At 39.1% G+C, this 21,221-nt stretch overlaps 1 long non-coding RNA gene across 1 annotated transcript in view; it reads right to left on the bottom strand.

Annotated features, from left to right (window-relative positions):
* Positions 1 to 4,529: 4,529 nt before the first annotated feature.
* The window catches only part of LOC137189743 (uncharacterized), a 118,128-nt gene continuing 101,436 nt past the window's right edge, over positions 4,530 to 21,221 (bottom strand). The window contains exon 3 of the long non-coding RNA XR_010929728.1: positions 4,530 to 6,308. This is a non-coding gene — a long non-coding RNA (uncharacterized lncRNA). The remainder of the gene's footprint in view (positions 6,309 to 21,221) is intronic.

Raw genomic sequence — 21,221 nt, 5'->3', positions numbered from 1 at the left:
ACAAATTTTATGTGACATACATCAGGGGAAACTTAATATGTCACATTCATACATTCACTGCCCAGCAGACATGATTTTAATCATGACAAATGTAGGACACATTTTGAATATCTTAAAACATTCAGACATTGTGCAGAGCAGTATAAATCTGAATGGATACTGATGACTCATTGCACATGACAATGAATATCATGTCCTAAAACCTCGCCAACAACCGCAGTCGTCTTCAGTCTGAAGACAGCGTATGACATTTATTAACCGACATCATGTTTTCCATATGCAGTTTTCCACTCCGTGCGAGGAGAGAAAGGACATCCAGAATCCCGACCATGTTGTATTTGTTCTGGGCATGTTGCTCTGATTCCACATCAAGCGAGCCTGCTTTTTTAGCGCGAGTCATTACATTAACAATGTACTCATCGTGATTTACATCTGAGGAACAGTCATGGTAGATAAAACAAAGCAGAACTGACAAAACATTCCAATTGTTCTCCAAAAGGGGCGATTATCTCCTACATTAACCCTCCGTGTAACACTGAAATGTTCATGATGTCAAGCATGCAAAAAAAAAAGGCGTTCCTCTTTTGGGTGTACATCGGAATGGGAATTCAGCTTTTCCCCACTCCATTCTGAGATTATTTATCACCCCTGACGGTCGGGCCCAGGCCCACAGGAAGTGAAGCGTAAGTGCAACAGGAAGAGGAGAAGGTGGACGGTCTGATCCCCAGCATGTAAATCAAGCTTTTTTTATGAGGCCGGCCACCCTGGAAGATGAAGTGCTCTTGTTGTGAGAGAAAACAGTGGAGCGGTACACATGTCATAACATTGACACCTAGGAGGGGGTCGGCTGGGATCCATCCTCAGGCCACGGCTCCCATGCGCCCTTTTGGCCTGAAACACAACCAACCCCCTCAACCCCTGAAACCCCCTAAAAGTCATTCCTCTCTTCTCTCACATGCACCCCATCCTCTTTCGTTTTCACTGTCACCCCTTCCTCCCTCACTCCAGATCTGCCTCAATCGGTTACTTGCGACATCTTTAAGAGCAGTGCCCGGCTTCTGTCCACCAAAACACTTTCTCAAACAATAAACAGAAGGCCTAGGTGGTCCTGTCAGAGCTGCTGTCTTCATAGAATAACCAGCTACCACAAGAATCTCCTCCACTGCTCTGCACACTCGTGCGTGCTCTCACACTGTGTACTGGATTGTCAAAACCTCCTTAGGTTGTTTTGCCGCCAATGTCACAGCGCAAATGAGGGCTAATTGGATTTAGTGCACACATTTGAGGACGATACACTTAAAAAATGTTACCCAGTAAAAACTGTTAGGCACATTGCCAGAGGTCAACCCTTTTTCCACAGAGATTATGCTGATTTGTAATACTAATTTGTTTTGCCTGTTACGCTTTGATGGCAAAGTAACTGCTGACTAGATTATGTTAGTTTTTCTGTGGAATAAAGTTCTTTGTTGGTGTGGCGCACAAAAGGTGTACAGAGGTGGTCGAAGTGGATAATTTGCATTCAGAGTGCAGGACTTTGATAACAGAGTTTCAAATCCTCAAATCCGTTGATAGGTTTAAGAAATAAAAACACTCTGGTTGATGTTAGGTGGGGATTGTGGGTTTGGTTGAATCGTGCTGCAATTTTTTCCTAATCTTAAGTGCTGTCAGTGCCTGAACATAACCATAAAAAGTTCATTATGTTTTTGTTTAGAGCTGCAACTGTTAGTCGATTAATCAATTAATTGCCAACTATTTTGATAGTCAATTAATCATTTGTGTCATTTTTAGAGGAAAAAAAGTCCAAATTCTCTGATTCAGCCTCTAAAATGTGAGTATTTTCTGGTTTCTTTAGGCCTCTATGACAGTAAACTGAAAATCTTTGGGTTGTGGACTGTTAGTTGGGACAAAACAAGACGTGAGGATGTTAACTTGAGCTTTAGAAAACCGTTTTAGTTGCAGCTCTGCTTTGGTTGCTACTGTGTGAGTGGATATTGTTTTAAAAGAGCAGATATTGTGGGGGAAATGGAAATGATCACTCTCAACATATTGCAACTTGCATGATATATTAATTCACAAATTTTCACCATTATGTTGATAAAAAATATCTGAGCAGACGCAATTTCTAGGATTCAAGGGTTACAGAGGTAAGAGTTACTTTGTAAAAATGTTTATAAAAATCTTATGGATATTTTTGGTATTTTTGCGTGTAAAGATTGTTTTTTTTCCTCACAGAAATCCCCTCAGATCCGTACTGGAATTCCTCTGGTGTGTTGAATGACCTAATGGTCACGTCAATAGCATGCGTGTGTGTCGGTAGGAACACCTTGGTGTTTGTGTGGAAACAGTTTGTCACATTTCATTAGGTCACGCCGACCACTTTGCATGGTTCTTAGCCTGGTTATATCCATTCCCAGTGTGGCTCTGTTGGTATTTAGACAAATATTTCAGATACATTTTATTAATTGACCTTTTCACTGCTGGTTACTCTCTGCAGCATGTGATTGGACATCTTTGTTTTCATCGCCATTTGCAACGGAGCCGGTAAGATTTAGTGCTGTTGTGGCTGATCTAATTGCAAGAGCACCAGAAGTATTTTGCAGGAAGCTCTGTGTTTACCTCGAGTGTGTGACAGGAGCCGAGGAGATGGCTGGTATAATGGGGTTTATTTACGTTCACACTCACTTACACTGCCCAGTGTCTGGCACTCTAACTAGGGGGATACGTTCTTGTTGGGAGACGTCATTGGTGCCGCTGCACATAGAAACTGTGTTCACGAGCCGTGGGGTCAGTCAGAGGGATTATTCAAATTGAATGACCAGGTCTTGTGTGATCGTAATGCAAAGGTTCAGATATGGCCGTCGCAAAATTAACAACCTCGCTTCGAAACTATTTACCTACTTTATTTGCAGGAGCGAGTAGCTTGGATCTGTATGCAGTCATTCAGGTTGTCACTTTAAATTTACCCCCAGTCATTAGCTACTTTATGTACAGATTATATTAATATTTTCAGGATCAAAGCAGCAACAAATTGAGACTGAAAATGGAATGAAAAAAAAAATCTGAGATAGTTTCACCTTCATACATGAAGAAAGAAATTAAATGTCAGAGTAAATTTATGAATTTATCCAAAATTTAAAGAGGCTTGAAAACTGATTCTGCTGCTTGTGAAGATTTATTATTTCTTAACTGTTTAATTTTGTTTATAGTAATGCTTATACAGATAATTATGTGTTATTCATTAGCAGATTTTATTGGTCTCAACAACACTTTTTCATATTTTTAAAATGTAAATTCTCATTAAAATTCAACAGGGTCATTTTTAGGGCTACAACTAATGATTATTTTCACTCCCTGTTAATCTCAATTAACTGATTAATCACTTCAGAAAATTATGAAAAATGCAGATTAAATTTTCCCAGATCCTAAAGTGACCTCTTCAAATTGCTTGGTTTGTCCGACCAACTGTACAAACTCAAATATATTCAGTTACAATCATGTAAAACTAAGAAAAGCATCAAATCATCACACTTCAGAGGCTGGAAGCATCAAATGTTTGGCATTTTTGTTTGAAAAGTGGCTGTGATTAATTGATTGTTGATTAATTGTCAAAATAGTTATGAATGATGAAAATAAATCAAAAGTCAGAATGTGCAGTAGGTGTTATATAAGATACAGTATGACTGAAATACACCAGTATAAATACAATAATGTAAATATTTAATATTCCACTGAAACAAAGTCTAAAATGGCTCAACTACAGATGATTTATATATTTTAAAAATTCTGTCATAAAGTTTTAATAATTCTAATTATGCGATTAGTACCAGTGTTTAAATGAGGAAAACCTACTACTGTAAACAGTAAAATTAAAATTAATTAAGTGATATCAAATGACAAATTAACATGTTTTTTTGTATGTGTCCAATTCGTTCTAAGAATATTCAAAGACGTCACAGGAGTTTGAAATAGACTTAAACAGACGAGCAGTATTTGAATTTGAAGCGACCAGTATATTTGGAGTTACTGTATATTTATGCTGGACTGTTTAGCTTGGCATCTCTCTACTGATAATTTATGACACATCTGGTGTCAATCTGCCATCACCTTCCTCATAAAAGGTCCCCAAATCATGAATATATTCTTTAGATGGCAAGAAATGCTCGTTATGAGCCGGGCTTGATTTGTGGAGTCTATCTATTTCACAGTCGACTGGATATTTGGGTACGAATCAATGTGTCTCAGAGCGAGTAAGTGAATTTATATACTTGGGAGTGTCTCCACGGCCGGCGCTGTGGCCAAGTGTGGGACATATGCAGCACCACAACGGAAACCAAGGAAACGGCATTAATTGAGGAGGGGGAGGGGGGGGAGGGGGTAAAAAAAAGGAAAAACATCACATGTGAACTTCTTCTCCTGCAGTAATTCAGCATCATGAAATTCTATACTTCCCCTTTCCATGCAAAAATATGTTGCGGCAAGTGCTAACCAACTCAGAGGCCACAAAACAGAAAATGAAATAGTCATTCTACTCTGTTTTTAATCAACTTTAATGCACATTATCCTTTTCTGTGTTGTCAAAAACAGATGTATCATTTACACTGTAAAATCATTTTAGGTTGTTTTTTTTTTTTGAGCTTCCTGTTTTTTTACCTTTTTCGGGGGTCCATGAGGCATTTAAAAGTCTCAACACCTCATGAATTACTGTTATCCACTGTAATAAAAGTAATAAAGGTGAATTATGCAGAAAGAGCAGTTTTCTCACTACTATAGCATACATGGTAAGTGTCGGCATACTTCAATGAAACAAAAGCAAAAATTTACCGGAATTTCTTCACTTTTTTAAAAAAACTTTTACTGTAATTTCCAAGTCAAAATGTTCAGCTTTTCCTCTACTTGGAGGACCAAAACAAAGAAAAGGAGTGATCAAGTCAAGTGTTTTTCTTCTCTAATCATTCCATGTTGCTTTGGCATGGTCTGAGCTGGACATTATAACAACTTGTAGAAAGGATTCAGTCAGAATATCCTCTATGGAAGCGAACGAGAGAGGAGGCTGGAAAGAGGGCTGGTCAGTGAATGTTTCATTATATCTAATGTTGCCTTCCCTGAAGCGCTCTCCAAAGTAAGCGAGCCGCGTGAGCCGGGGCTCGAAACGCTCAACCCCCTTGTGACCACTTGGAGCAAAGCAACTCTCCACTTTCTTATTTTCGCCCTCAAACGAGAGCCTCTGCATGGATTATGTGCTTGAACACAGTGGTGCTTTTTATTTAACTTGATTTTCGCTCGCATGTTTGAAAGCGTAGGGTTTCTCCCTGAGAAGGGGGTTTGACATGATTAGAACAGGGGCGATATTTTAAGGACGATAAACAGGCAAAGTGTAACAAATATTTTCATAAGGGACATTGCCATCTCAAACATATTTAAGGTGAATGTTTTGGAGATGATTTGATAAGATGTAGGGCTCAGGAGAGTATCATTTGCATGAAAGTAGTCACTCAAGCTTCAACTAGAAACTTATCTGCTCTTGAAATGGAGCAACATCTCAACAAACACTGTTAAAATGAACCAAAATTGACATTATTGGCTATTAAATATATGCATCTTAAGTTTAAAGGTGAATAAATTTCAGCCCCACAAGATGAATAGAGACAACACAAATCTCAACAGTTGTTTTGTTTTTGCAGAAGTCAGAGTGTCAAAGCATACTGAACCTCCCTCCAACAATCAAGAATGATCTTAATTGCCTTGATCATTTCACTAAATGGTTAATGAGGGTGATTTAATGCACACAGTGCCGTTTGAGTGTGTGCACCCTCAGCTGTGTGTGTAAGTCGTGGTGCTCAGCCGGCTGCTGGGTCTTTGCTTTGATTTCCCTGCTCCGGCATGTGCGAGGACTTAGCGGGCCGAGCTCCCAGACATCTGTTGAATATTAGGGGCAATAACAGCTGGGCGGACCTCAAACATGGTCACCCACTTCACCTCACCGTGTCTCTGAGGATAACCCCAGCTGCCTCACACTCCAGATGACAAGTGCCCGTTCACCGGCCCGCTGAGTTTTCTGGGGCCTGCTGATGAGCCAAGCGCCCTCGCTTCCAAACAAACCATCAGAAAGCTTCTCCTCCTTCTCTCTCTGTCTCTTTCTCTCCCCTGCTGTGCATGTGAACAAAGTGGGTGGTATACAGTGATTTCACCGTGATAATATCCCACCATGTTTGATTTCCCATAATGTGTCAGCTTGTTGTTGAAATAAATTTTGGCTCTGCGGTGGTTGTCCATCAACTGGTCTCCTGTAGCTTTCTCCTTTTGAAAGACTGAGGAAAAAGAGAGGAAGAGATCAGGCGTACAGGGAGATGTTGAGGTCACGCTTTTAAAAATTTCCAAGAAATATTTTTTTCAAACTCCAATAGTGCTTGTTTCACAAACTGTATTGTTAAAGCTGTGCTAGCGACAAGTAGGAAGACAAACATAAAAAAATATTCCTGTCTTATCAGCCAAAGTCACCAAATCCCCCTTAAAGAAGTAACCATGTACCATCTGATTCATCCTTTTTGTCTAAATTCTTGTGTTGAGTATGAAAATGTTTCCAACCACAGAAGTACTGAATAACAGCTTAAAACTGAACCACAACCTGCCTCCTAAACAGAAGCCAGTAAACTGCTTTTTAGAATCAAATTATGGTAAATTACATCCCTGATTACCAGCTAGTTCAAAGTTCAAACTTACATACAAGTGTTTCCTAAATGGATATTTACGAATAAATAAATCAAAATGACTTATTTTATAGAGATGAGCTGTTACTACAAACATACAATTACTAGCAGCCAGGTGTAACTGTTGCTTAGCTAACTGACAAAGCTAACATTAGCTTGCTAATATATTACTTGTTCAGAGCGAAGAGTAAAAGACACGTTTGACCCAACACTTCATCAAAATGTTGTTTATTAATGATGTAAACTGAGAACATTTCTCACAAACACCCCGACTTTAAATTACGAATATTATGTGAATAACTAGATCACCAAATAACGTAGGATAGGTTAGCGTAATTATATATTTCCCTTTCATTATAAACTGCTAACGCCATACATTAAATGTATGTATGCAGATATAAACACAGAGTCATATCTACATTAGATATGACTTTGTTTTATAACGACAGGCAGTTCAGTTTTATACAGTATTTTGCTTCGACCCTTAAACTGTTATTTTTAGAAGTTATGTTACAGCTTGTGAAACTGAAGTAATTCAATGTTTACACTGTTAATTGCTTTGATTGGACGGCGCTACAGATGTTTCCCAGCAACTGATTTACATATTACTACAGTCTTTATGAGCTTAGACATTTATTAAGTTTTACTGGTGCAAACTGGTTTAGTAAATCACTTGTTTGAAACTAGCTTGTTGCTACTAGAACCTCATACTCTGAATAAACAGCTGGCGTTACCCAATCCTGACATGTAAAGCAGGTATTCAACTTCAAACTATTTTAAGAAGTTACATCTCACTACCAACTTGCAAAGCTGCCTGAAATAGCTTTAAGACTGATTTATAATTGATATTAATAACTAAATCAATAACCACATTCATGCACTACTACAGTTACTTGCTGGACTACACTGCAGCCTCCCCTCGCTGCATTCTGGGTGTCGTTATGGAGTCACATTTTATGACCTTGTGATTAGTGTTTTTATGGCGGTAGGGAGGTCTGCAGATGGTCTATGTAAACTTGTCACACTGAGGGTCTCTTGTCGGGCGTGAAGGAGAGCTCTGTTAAAGCTGAGGGAGTATAAACAGAGGCAGAGTGCCCTCTTCTGGAGGCTTTTACATTGTACACTGTGGATGATATACAGTACAGTAGCTGATGATCTTGTCCAGGAGGGATCTGAACGAGTGCGAGAGTTTGAAATGTGTGAATGTTACACGAACAAGTCAGAGTTAAAGAGGTGAAGAAAAAATACAAACAGAATACTTCTTTCCCCTGTTGATAGTAAATGTAAACACACAAATCTGTGAATTTTGGCAGAAATACTGTACATGTGCCATAGTTTGACCTTGTATCCCAATATGTTGTATTTAAAAGGCTCAGTTCATCCAAATTACAAAAACATAAATAAATTAGATTTACTTTCTCACTTACTTCCAGTCACTGGTGGTAGTAGGATTATGCTGCTAAAATACTAAATCTCAGGGACTTTTACTTTACTTTACTTTACACTACTACTCCTCTACATTTCACAGGGAAACAAGATTTGACATAAAAAGCATGTGATGAGGTTATAAAACACAAATCAGTGATATAGATTTAATTAACAAAACTGTAGATAAAGTAGTAAAAAGTATCTCCAACAATAAAATAGTACTTTTACATTGCTGCATCAGTATTAACAATCTAATAATGTAATAAATAATAACATAAAAATATTTATAGGCTAGTTATTCTGCAGAATGATTGCTTTTATACTTTGATTCTTTAAGTACATTTTGCTGATATACTGAAGTTGTATTTTATCATTTTGAATTCAGGGTTTTTACTTGTCGTATTTTCACACTGTTGCACAGGTACTTTTACTTCTGTAAAGGACCTGAATACTTTTTACATACAGTAACCAGGCCGATAGTTTTGGTTTTATTTGTTCAGATTTTGAGACATCTGTCCCCCCAACACAGCAAAGATGAGCAGAATTTAATTTGTGATGATTACAGCCTTGAAAAAGTTTATTAAAAAATTCAACACAGTATCAACATCTCCTCTCAGAATCAGCGTCCCTGGTAGTCGGAGATCCACAGTTTATAACTATTTCCTCAGTAATAAGAAGACTGCACATTTTTCTGGATTCTTTTTATGTCAACAATTGATATTTTATCATTTTTATTTTGTCTGGATTCAACTTTCCGAACACAGCGTGAAGCACATATGCAGAGATATTTCGTAATTATCTATGCAGGTTGTTCAAACTGTGATTATGTCAGGTGCATCCTCTTAATAAAACTTAGTCACTGAGGGGAAAAAGAAAGCCTCCTCTAAGTGTGTGTTCCCAGATCTGTTTTAAACAATGCTGCCCAGCGCCCGGTGTGACAGGGGTCCTGTTGTCTTAGAAATACTGATGACCCTTACATCCTGCGCAGCAAGCTGGCATTAACGGGCCATGTGTTAAGCGTTTTACACATTCTTTTACGTCCAGGCTCCAGTTTCACCCACTTGGTCGCTGTCTCACACATGTACCGAGCATTGTAGTTCAAAGATGGTGAGGAGGAGCAAAGATGGAGGTTTCATGCAAGAACCTCAACGTATTTGTTTCCATATTACTGTATTTTTTATGTGATGGTTTAATAATATTTATTATATTGTCAAGAAGCTTTTAAAAATATAATTCCACAATAATTTAAGACTGGAATTCTTGCACTTTTTTAATGAACTGAGACTGAATCAACTGCAGCTCTCTATTTTATTTTATTGTTTTATCACTATTAAACAATTTCTTAGGTTTGCCTCTCTTGCAACCCTTTTTAGCTTCTTCTTCTTCTCTGTGTTGTGAAGCAGCTCAGCTCTCTCTGCTCAGCTCGCATCACTTAAACCCCGACAGAGATCTTTCTCAGAGAGAGACAGCGTTGATCCGCATTTGACTTGGTGAGTTGTTTTCAGCCATCTGTCTCACGAGAAGGGGAGAAATCTCCTGACTTAAATTGAGCAGAATATGACTTCTGCAAATGGGTTTAAGTGGCAACACACCAGGCGACTGGAGAAAAGTCTCCAGTTGAGCCACAAAGACTGAGCTTGTGGTGGAAAGATTGGAAAGACACTTCTTACACCAGCAGATTTTATTTTACTTTCTACTTTTGAAATTCTATCATTTATGTATTAAGGTTTTTTTTTATATATATATTATATTTTAACTCTGATTCTTTTTGTGCACTATTTGAGTGAAGCAAAATAAACCTGAAATAAAATAAATTTCAGGTTGCATCATCTTTTTAGGAGCTAACAAACACAACATAATCCCATTGTTTTTTTAAAATAGCTTATTTATCTTAATAAACAGGGTAATTTTCTCACCCTACACAGGAACAATTCAGTGTTATGCAGGTTGACTGCATGTACGTAGCGTCAAAGAGTATTACTACTGTTTACTGCATTCATACATGTAATTTATTCTTACGTCATTCTCTGACAAAAAGACATGTCTTGTTTTTATAACTGCTACACGGCCTCAGTTTAGGAACACAGTGGTTATATGAGTTCATAAAACTTTTAAAGCAGTGATATGGTGAATCAAATTTCATTTCACAAATCATTACTTTCAGCTCCTGCTGTTTCATTTGCAGCCAGGGCAAAAACATGTCGATGAAGATGTAATGAAGTTTGAGAAATGGAGGGGACATGTAAAATGGAAAATATGTAACAAGCACCATAAAAATGCTCCATTGTGAGCTCTATTGGGAGTGAAATACATTTCTGCATGTGATTGCTCTACATGACGCACGCACACATGTAGGATTAATGGAACTTCAAACGTGTTTTTCTTTGTAATGCATCATTATGAAGCAGTGAATCTGTCAACGAAGGGAATCCGTGCGCTTTGGTCACCGAGCTGGTCCTGCAATTATTACAGAAGCACTTTTACTGCGGGTGGAGGGGCATGTGGAGAAAAGATTGACCAAATAAAAGTCAGACAACAGGTGTTTTACTGCAGCTTTTCGACCACATTTACATGCACAGTTGGAAGTCAAGTCTTTTGGTTAATTTTGATGAAGATTTTGATGAATGTGTTGAAAATAATAATTTCATAGATTTGTTTTAGTTTAGTGTTTAATACGATATTATAGTTTTAACTGTGAGATTTGGGGAATAATATGACCAATATGCTCTATGATACCAAGAACATTAAAGGAATAGCTAGACATTTTGGGAAATGCGCTTACTCTCTTTCTTGTCAAGAGTTAGAAGAGAGGATCGATACTACTCGATGTCTGTATGGTAAATAAGAAGCTATACAGCCAGCAGATAGTAGGATTAACTTAGCATAAAGACTGGTAACAAGGAGAAACAGCTAGCCTGGCTCTAAACCTCTAAAGCTCACTTGTTAACATGTTATATTGTTTGTTTGTTTAATCTGTGCAAAAGCTGACAAGTTGCGATTTGTTGGGGGGGTTATATCCCAGACTATTTCTTGACCTGGAGCAGTAATTTCTTGAAGTCTCCTCTGGTTGCTTGGCGAGGACAAGACGGCAGGAAGTTACTGTTCCTGGCCAGGAATTAGTCCCGCACATTTCCAGTTCATCGTAAAACTGCAACTTGTTATTTTTACCCTTTGTTTTTTGTTCGGTTAAAAAAACAAGAAATAATGTGTCTACAGTATAACTTTAGAGGTTCTGGTAGGTGAACTTTGTTACATTTGAACAGAGCCAGGTGAGCAGTTTTCCCCTGTTCCCAGTCTTCATGCTAAGCTAACCGTTTCCCGCCTGTAGCTTTAAGCGGCCAGTATACTCCGTCTAAACTGCTTTTCGGAAGGTCAGATAACTTCAGAAATCCCCTCCCCACCAACACCTCTCTGACGTCCGATTGGTGGGGGGGATTGTGTCCAACCATTTCTGTAACTTTCCCAAACTGACGAGCCGACATTCACACCTACTTCACACAGTGATTGGCCAGCTGTGTGGAGGTGAGGAAGGAGCCAAAGTTTGAACTTCTCACTTTAGTTTTCTTTTCATCTGTGCAACCGAGTGCAACAATCCAGCAGACACTGGGAAAATATACATTGTTATTCCCATATTTGTGTGCCCCCCCCCCTCTTCAAGACTGACGACTTTTCACTTTAACTTTGAGTTTGGCCGTTCAGAACAACTATTAACACGGTTGATCAAGCATAAACTGACCCTTACAGTATCATCTACTCCTTCGATTCTCGGCAAGAAAGCGAATAAGCATATTTCTCAAGATGTTGAACTACTGCTTCAAGTTGTAGGAGTAATTACAGAAGTTTGCATGCTTTTGGTTTCTGCCTGACATGAAAACACAGATCTAAGTAGATGCCAAATCACTGTGGATGTTAAAATGTCTCTGCTCTGTATTTAGAGATTGCCAGATTATTGAGAAATCCCTCCGTGTGTTTCTGTTTTCTGTCCATTTACTGAGACACTGGGAGATTTTCCTGAACTCACCAGGACTCCACTTTGCCCAGTTTGGCCACATCTGAGCCCCGGCTCCCTCTGTTACCCACTAAGTGCTTAAAAGAAACCTGCTCTACTAGTCCAACAGCTTTCAGACTGCCAATCGCAGCAGCAGCTCTAAATGTGCCCAAACTAATTAATGACAGAATTAATCTGTCATAAAAGCGTTATTAACGGCTTTATTTCAAATTAGTGTCTGTGCATTATGGGCCATCATGCCTGCACTCTGCATATTTCCCTCCTTTTTTACGATCACTCTCTGTGGTAACCATCCTGTAAGAAAGACATCTTTAATTTGTTTGGATTCAGCTGAAAGGGAGGGATATTACATCTATATTTAACTCCACTTGGACAAGCCAGCGGAGGCTAGCTTATTTTTTCAGGTGCTTGTACTTTGGAGAACGGTGAGCCACAACCTTGGAGATTTCCACTCCGCAGACCCACGCTCACTCCAGAGCAGAGACTTCTGGGAAAGGCGGTGTGTGTGTCAGCAGGGTTTTGGCGACGGATGGCGGATAATGATGCAACAATTAATCATGACACGGTCCGTTAATGCTGCGGGGCAGGACAGAGTGCAGGACATGGAAGATGTTACGGAGGGGGCCATAAGGCACGGACTCTTCATGTACAGTGGCTCGTAAACACCTATGAGGTCATCAAGTGGGGACTTAGTGATGCCTGAGACCTACTTCCTGCTCATGCAGGCGGCCTGTCATTCACTCTCAGTTTCATTCATTAAAATTGATGTATTACTGTTTAAGCCTCTGCTGTGTGTGTTTTGAGCTTTGCATACGACCCAGACTGAAACATTGAACAGGAGAAAAACATTCAGACTCAGCTCTTAATGGACAAACTGACTGTTGCACCAATTAAAACCTGCAAACTTACAGTTACAATATGGTCTTTCTACCTACTGGCCCATCAGTCCTGCTGCTTTAGGATCATGAAAGACAGTGAATTACATCTACATTCAATCGTTTTTTTCCTCACAGTCACATTTTTGCTCTGAAGAACACATACTACATTGTCTGAATATAATGATGCAGTATAAACATACACAGACCACAAACACGCAGGCATCCTCACAATGAAAACATACAAGCAAGCTCAGGAGATAAATAAATAAAGTCGCACAGACAGAGCCAATCTGATGAAGCAACGTGTGAAATGGTAGTTCACTCGTTTTGTTTTTTAATGTAATCCCCTAATAAAATAGTGTCTATCCTAGTGTCCTGGTTTGTGCTGGAATACTTTTTTGACTTTCTGTAATTTGCCCTGCATCAGCTGGCACCCATGAGAGAGGCACCGCTGTGCACGGGATATATTCATCTTTTAGATAAATAAACAAATTAACTAAAAGTCTAAAGCTCCACTACTGGCAAGCAAGAGCTACCAGTAATGTCATATTTTATCCTGAGGGATGCACAAGGCCAAGGTATGATTAAGTTTAGACGAATAATACTACTTGGTTAGTGAAAGCATGAAGGATTGTCATCATGGTTAAAGGAAATCAACGTGATGTCTGGAGTTGCATACAGCCTCTCCAGATCTCATCTGGATCCAGGTAGTAAAAGATGAGAAGAGTTTTCCCTTAAGATCTAAACTATAATTTGAGATAAATTAATGAAACTCTCTGTAACTCACTTTTTGTTATTGTATTATTAAGGTGAGTCTTTCAAAATAAGCCCTCTGCGATGTATTCACAATGGAGTCAATAAATTAGATTTGATCTGTAATGAAATTTATATATTGGTTATCTGTGCTAACAAAGACAAAACCCTTGGACGTCTTGTAGAGCCCATCCTCCCAAGAAAAACAACTCTACAGGATGTAAATTCTGTTGCCAAAAAACCACCTATAGTTAAGTTTCAGTAAGAGACGCCATCTAGCGGCCGTAGTAATTATGACCCGGGAGAAGTGACAAAGTTCAGATGACGTCTATATAAGATGACTTCCTCATTAGGAGGAGGCGGGTTGGGTGGATGGCTGGATATTTAGTTGGATTGCAAAATGTGGCAAGAATGGACTTACCTGCAGGAGACCACTGTTCGCTTCCCTTTTCCTACCTCAAGTTGGGACATTTTAAAAAAAAAACGTAACGATGACGACGGTGGCCTAACTTTAAGGTAATACTAACCACATTTAAAGTGAACATTTTAACGAAAACCATGATCTTTCCCTAAACAAGTGGTTTTTGTACCTAAACCTCACCAGACCTCAACCACAGCATTGTCACATCATAGAACATGATTGTTTATAACGGTTTTGGAAAGCGGCATATTACGCTGCAATGGGTCGTTCTTTGGTCATTTAATATAAAGGACTTGTTGGTCTTGTAGCATGTATTAGACATTCATATTTTAATTAAAGCAAAATCATCCTCATCATTTTTAAGATGATCCTGGAGGTCAGAGAAGCGAGCTTGTGACCAAAAGACAGTCAGTACAATCCCTGGAAAAGCCAGATGAAGAAACGATACAAGAGTGGCGCTCGCCCTTCTCTTGTAGTGACTGTTGAGGTGTCCTTGAGCAAGGCACATAATCACGGGACTGCAGCTGCTCATTGGCCGACAGATAAGACACTTTGTGCTGGTTAGCTTCCAGGTCAAAGTATGTATGAGTGTGGAGGACAGAGCTGCTCCAGAAAATCCCTGCATAAATGAATTAAATCAATAAAACAAAAATAATAAAAAATAAAAATAATCAATTGTTGCAGCCATACTTAATTTTTTTCTCCTGCTTTTCCATCATTCATATCAGTCATTCTGGTGTAAAAATAGACAACACACCCCTCCAAACAAACAGCAACGCTGCCCAATTCTCCGCTCCTTTACTTTGGTAAACATCTTGACACTCGTGAAGAAGCATGTCGGGAGAAAAGCCAGCCTGACTTTCATGCTACTTTTTTCGGTTTTTACCTTGCTTTCCTTCAAACTGCATGAGTGATAGAACATAGTGACAGAAATGCACAGCAAAGAGAAAAGGGAGAGAAAAAGAGAGAAAGAAAGAAAGTTCCAGTGATGTGACAGATTGTGAATGAAGGAGACAGACAGACAGACAGGAGGAAAGGTGGAATAGTGAGTCAGGCAGAGAAAGAGAGAGCGAGAGCCCCGGTGTGGCAGCATGTTTGTACAGCTGAACACAAGCTGAAGAAGCCCAGGCCCCTCTCTCACACTCCATTAGGCCCTAAGCTCCACGGAGTGCTGCACTCAACACATAAACAGCCTCCTGGAACAGCTCCGCGATGTATGGGAGAGGCAGGGGGACGCCAGGCTGGCCGGCAAGAAACAACAACTGCCTTTTCACATCAGCACAATGCCTCCAGATTACAGGGACAGACTGTGGAGACAAGAGATGGAGACAGAGGGGCCTGGCAAAAACCCAGAGGCTTCAGTTTGGAAAGTTTCTTACACTTAGATTTCACACCTAAAGTCAGACCAGAGCTAAGGACGAGGACGAGATAAAAATCTTTGAGGAAGATGTAGTAGTTGTGCACTTAAGTAGACTCTAGTCCTCTAGTTTGCTCTAATATATCTAAATATTTGTACCAAAAACTTACCCTTGAGCCAAGATTTCACTGTATTTTATGTTTTCTTTGTCATGTTGTTGTGATGTAAAAATCATGAATTTCCAAATTGTCCAAGAGAGTAAGTTGTTCAAAGAATGCAATTTTTAACATTTTCCAAAAGATGTTGGATTTCATAAACCCACGAAGTCATAAAGTGACATAAACCACAAAAATCACATTTACATTAAAAATATAAAAGCAGTTTTCTTTTAAAACTTGACAATGACAATATTTCTCTTTAAACAGGCTGGAAGCACAAGATGACGTTTGAGTGTTGCTGCTATATGTGTGCTATAAGTGATTTTGTTTTGTTTCATAGAGAAAGATGCTGTAATTCTCTGATTGACTGCAATCATTATCAACTTCTGAGGCTGGACTTTTTGTTTCCCAGAGACATTTATCCATCTATTTATTGGGAATGTAAAAAAATACAAAGATATTCATGTAAAGGTGCAACAAACATTTACTTTCAATACTCAGCGGACTATTCTGTCAATAACTGATTGGTTTCTTGGTCTATAAAATGAGATACAATAGTAAAATATCCTCATCGCAATTTCCTAAAGCCCAATCTGATGTCTTAAAGGTGCTTGTTTTGTCTGACCAACAGTTTTAAAAAAAAGATAATAGAGAAAAGCATTAAATCCTTGCAATTAAAAAGCTGAAACTAGACAACGTTTTGCATTTTTGCTTGAAAAGTGACTTAAAACTATTATTTTATGATCAAAATAGTTGCTTATCAATTTTCTGTCAACTGAAAAATTGATTAATAGACTCATTGTTTCAGCTCAATATCTCTATAGTCGATCTTTAATCTGTTGACGTGTCTACAGAGTTTACAAATGACTTGTTGAGTGTTAATAATGTACCATCGAATGTGGAACCACAAGTTCAACCGAACACGAGGACGACACAAAGACAGTTTTGTTGTTGAAGCCAAAATTAATCTTAGGGAGGTCATTTGAAATTACAGTTTGTAACTTTAACTGCTTTTGTGGAACAAAAAGTCTTAAACTTAAACATGGCAGTGAGTCCATCATATATCATCACATATACACAAGTACTACATGAACACACACAGATAAACTTTATGTACAAGTACTCAAGGAAACACACACTTGACCTAAGTGGATACATGCGGTGTACATATATACAGTGTTCTTGTTGTATAAACATACACACCGTACATTAATGCACACTCACAAACACGCCTCCTGTTCCACGTACACATGCCCGTACACACGCACACACACCTTACCCCGACGTAGAAATCCTGTCAAAGTGGCAGGCCATATATAAACAATGTGAGTTGATGTAAACAAGCATCATGTTGCACACGATGTAGGCCGCTCTGTGCACTCGGTGCTTTTGGGTGTTTGGGCTGTGAAATTTCAAAATCAAGTCAAGGTCTGGATCTGATGTCAAACCTGGCAACACATTTCAGGTTTGCAACATTACACGCAAGTTTCATTTAAAGAAAAGTTAAACACGGTGAAATAAAATCAATCTGTGATGCTCCATGAAGTCGCTTCACTTAAATGTTTGTGTTTTTAGGCGTAGAGAGCATTAGCAATGCTGGACAAAAGAACACGTGAGAGGCCTACATACGGTTTAAAATCTAACATGTTCACATTGCTCCTGGTCTACTGAGGCTAATATCACTGGAGAAAGGTTTATTTATGTATTTTTTGTTATGATTTTTCTCCCTGATCCGCTTTTAACCCTGTAGGTCTCAACCAAATGGACTAAAACCAGATGTTTAAATGAAGATTTTCTGAAATCAAAGAAATTTCACACCTTGATACAATATCTTTTTTTACTCAGGAAAAAGGAGAGAAAAAGCAAAGCCACCACCAAAACAACACTTGTGACAACTCTCCAACATCTGAAAAATTGTTGAAAGAATATCAAAACCCCGAGAGAAAAATAATTTAAAAGCTTTCTGCATCAAAAAGGTTGCTTCAGCAGAGAAACTGTCCACTTCAAGATGCCATCCTGGAAGACTTTCCAGTTCAATAAATGCTTCAAATGGATTACTGTGCAATGACAGTGTAACCTTTACAAAAATAAATAAAACTAAGCTTGCTTTTCACCGTGAAGGACTTCCTATTTCAAACAAGCTTTATGTTGTTGTGAGTTCATATTCAAAAGTACAGGATATGGCTTCCTGGAAAGTGGAGGGAGACGTCAAAAAATCTAAAAAGACAGTGGAAATCTTGAGAAAATGCTCAGCAACAACACAAAGTTTATATGATTTCTAGTGAATGAACTAAAACACGCAGAAGCCCAGATGATCCCTTTTACTGTATGTTTAATATTTCACAATCAGGTGCATTAATTCTTGGCCCGGGTCAGGCCACCCGACCTGGTACCCCCCTCTACACACCGTGCACGTCCAGCCTCCTCGCCGACACCCAGATGGGCTCCACTGCCTCTGGGTCAAGTGATGAGAGGGAACAGATAAGTTTGGGCCGGCGCAGGGAGAGACTAAACACTCGCCGAGGGGAATGTCATTGTTTTGGAGATCTTCAGGAGGGTTTTTATGTACTCAGCTGCTCTCTGGCTGCCGTGAAACATCAGCGCTGGATCCCAGTTCCACGTAGTTTGTTGCTTTTTTTTTGTACGATCAGGTCTACGCCACACATGGAGGGGTATAACGACTGAGAGCACATCTTGATTTTTTTTTCTAGTTTTTATAGATATCCGCTCTTGACATTTTTGCTCATGTGACATTTTTTCTCTGTGATTGTTGTAGGTGTTTTCTTTCACCTGCTATTTTGTCTCACCTTGTGTGCAGTTGGTAATGTGTGTTAAAAAAATTCAATAGCTGTTGGTATAATTTCCAAAATAGAAAGAAAGAAAAGAAATAAAAAGTAGAACAGGGGAAAAAAAATATTGATTGCACAAGATTGAGATTTGACCTCAACAAGAAAAAACTGGAAAACACCAAGAGTGCATGTCTGCTAAAGCTGCACAATCCTCAGTGGGTTCATTTAATTTTAGAAAATGTTAAACTGCATCAGATTATAAACATATTGACAGACATACATGCAATACATGTGCCAGATTTTTTCTTTAATATAAATGATCAGTAGTGAGATAAAAAGTAAAAACGATTTAAAAAAAAATACTGTAAATCCCTTCTGGTTCCACACTAAAAAGAAAAAATGAATCCCTTACTCCTTGACCCACAGTCGAGATTCTACCAAATTTCACTGAATGTGCTAAAACATTTCTGGGACGTCCTGACTAGAGCTGAAACAATCGGTTGATAAGGATCAATTAGAAGACTGACAACTGTAACTATCTTGATAATAGATCATTTGTTTTTAGCAATTTTTTAAGGAAAAATACCACAAAATTCATTGGTTCCAGCCTCTTAAATGTGAATGTTTGCTTGTTTTCTTAGTTTTCTATGATATTTGATTAAAAAATCTTTGAGAGGCTTTGAGAAATTATAATGGGCATTAGTTTACTGTTTTCTGACATTACATGGACCAAATGATAAAAGGATTAACTGAGAAAAAAAAAAATCAGTAATGGAAATGATCATTAGTTACAGCCATGGGTGTAGTCATGGGTTTCGTTGGATGCTCAACATTTCCTGGGGGAGAACCTCCTGACCCCCAAACTTAATGTGCCCCCCCCCCCAGTGTTGAAAAACTTCATTTCCTGCATTCTGGTAAATTCTTATGTACCAATTTGTGTCTTTTCTGCATCAATTTATGATGGAAATGTCTTTATTTATGTAGAAGAAAACACAAAACTCAGGCACCAGATGACAACTCAAAATATAATGGAATATAATATAAACAGCTTGAAATGTATCATCTGGTTTTCAACATTCACAAAACAAATGGAAATGCAAATGTTAATCTATTCATCTTCGTGCAAACGTTCGAAACACAAAGCTACTTTCCTCAGTGCCTCAACTGCTGTTAGTCTCTTTTCATACCAAGAAAGGAGTATCAAGGTACCATCCTGTCTCTTTTCTTTTTCTTTTTTCAACAAAGCAGCGCAGGAGTAATCAGACGAACAGGGTGACAATGGTCAGTTGTTAAAAATCATAAACAGACCAAGTGCTTCTTTCACCACACTGGGTATCATATTTTAAAGGTATTCCATTAAGAAACTGGCACCCTCTCAATCTTTACACACATGTCACATCTGCTAAAAAACACGTTTTTATCACTGGATGGAGGCGTTCCGGATACGGGACCCGTATTAACACGCCCAAAAATTGCCTGATTTGTTATGGGTGTACGTGCAAGAAAAGGCAGTTGTATTTGGGGTTAGAGTCAAACAACGCCACCTTCAGACTTTGTCCATATTGTAGCCGGCTTGATAAATGTCGACCCTTTGGCACGGCAAATACATATATGTTCTAAATGTGTGCGCTTAGCATGCAAGGTATGTGTACAGCAGCTCCTCCACTTGGTGGCTAAAACACACCTGCACACGTTTTAGCTAATATATCTTCAAAAATCCAACAGACACAAAGAGATCACAAAGAGTCAGCCGTTATAAAGGTGTTCTGACTGAAGCTAGGATGAAGCTGTCGGTGACCTCGCAGCTGACCCTGTACACCCCCTCTCTCATGACACACAAACCATCAGGACGCCTCCACATCTCGGGTCCGGCACTTCCAAGTCTAGAGCCAGACATGTGATGTGCCGCAGCACTGTGACGAACAGAGTGTCACTGAAGTGTGACGGCCAAAGAGATGACTGTTTTCCAGCAGCGTCGGTGGAGTTTTTTAGACGCTGCAGCGGGGACCACACAGAAGAAATGGCTCCTCTCCACCGGCTGACTGATGATTAAGCGAGACGTAGTGTATTTTCCTGTGGCTCCATAAAGACACAAGCTGGGAGAGCCGTAAAAGACGGTGCAGAAAGACAATCGGCTGGAAATAAATAAAGCAGAGTGGGAAAAGAGGGGTGAACACTTTGCTTCTCACCAATAAAATGTGAAAACTGGCCACTGTCTGCATTTTTTTTTTGTGTGTGCTTATTTGTTCAAATGTCTACGGCTATTCGTCATCCTTTGTTAACTGGAATTGAGTGTGTTTCATTTACGTAATGTTGAAAGTAACACCGAACAAGGAAGAAATAAAGGCTTCTATTTTCAGGATTATGAACTTTCCTTTACATATTCCAGCGATGATAAAGTGTTTTGAGATATAATGTGCCCCTATGAGCCAGCTCCTTCCAGTTCTTCTTCAGATTAATGGGCCGTGTTGGGAAAAGTGTGCAGCGAGGCATAGAGCATAAATAAGGTCTTTAAGTAGGCTGCTATGGCGGCTGTGGGCTGGGTGGACGTCTCAGTCTACACACAAAGACCGGGCTGTGATTTACTGGTCTGACATTACAGCTCGGCTCATACAGATAAAAGGGAGACGCAAAGAATGTGGTCCGTGACTGCATGTGATCTTCCAAAGTTACATAAACCTTGGGCAGTGTCAATGGAAAAGTTTCACCTCAAAGTCACTT

The sequence above is a fragment of the Thunnus thynnus genome, chromosome 9 (genome assembly GCF_963924715.1).
Source record: "Thunnus thynnus chromosome 9, fThuThy2.1, whole genome shotgun sequence".
NCBI lineage: Eukaryota > Metazoa > Chordata > Actinopteri > Scombriformes > Scombridae > Thunnus > Thunnus thynnus.
This window is presented reverse-complemented; position numbering and strand designations above follow the sequence as displayed.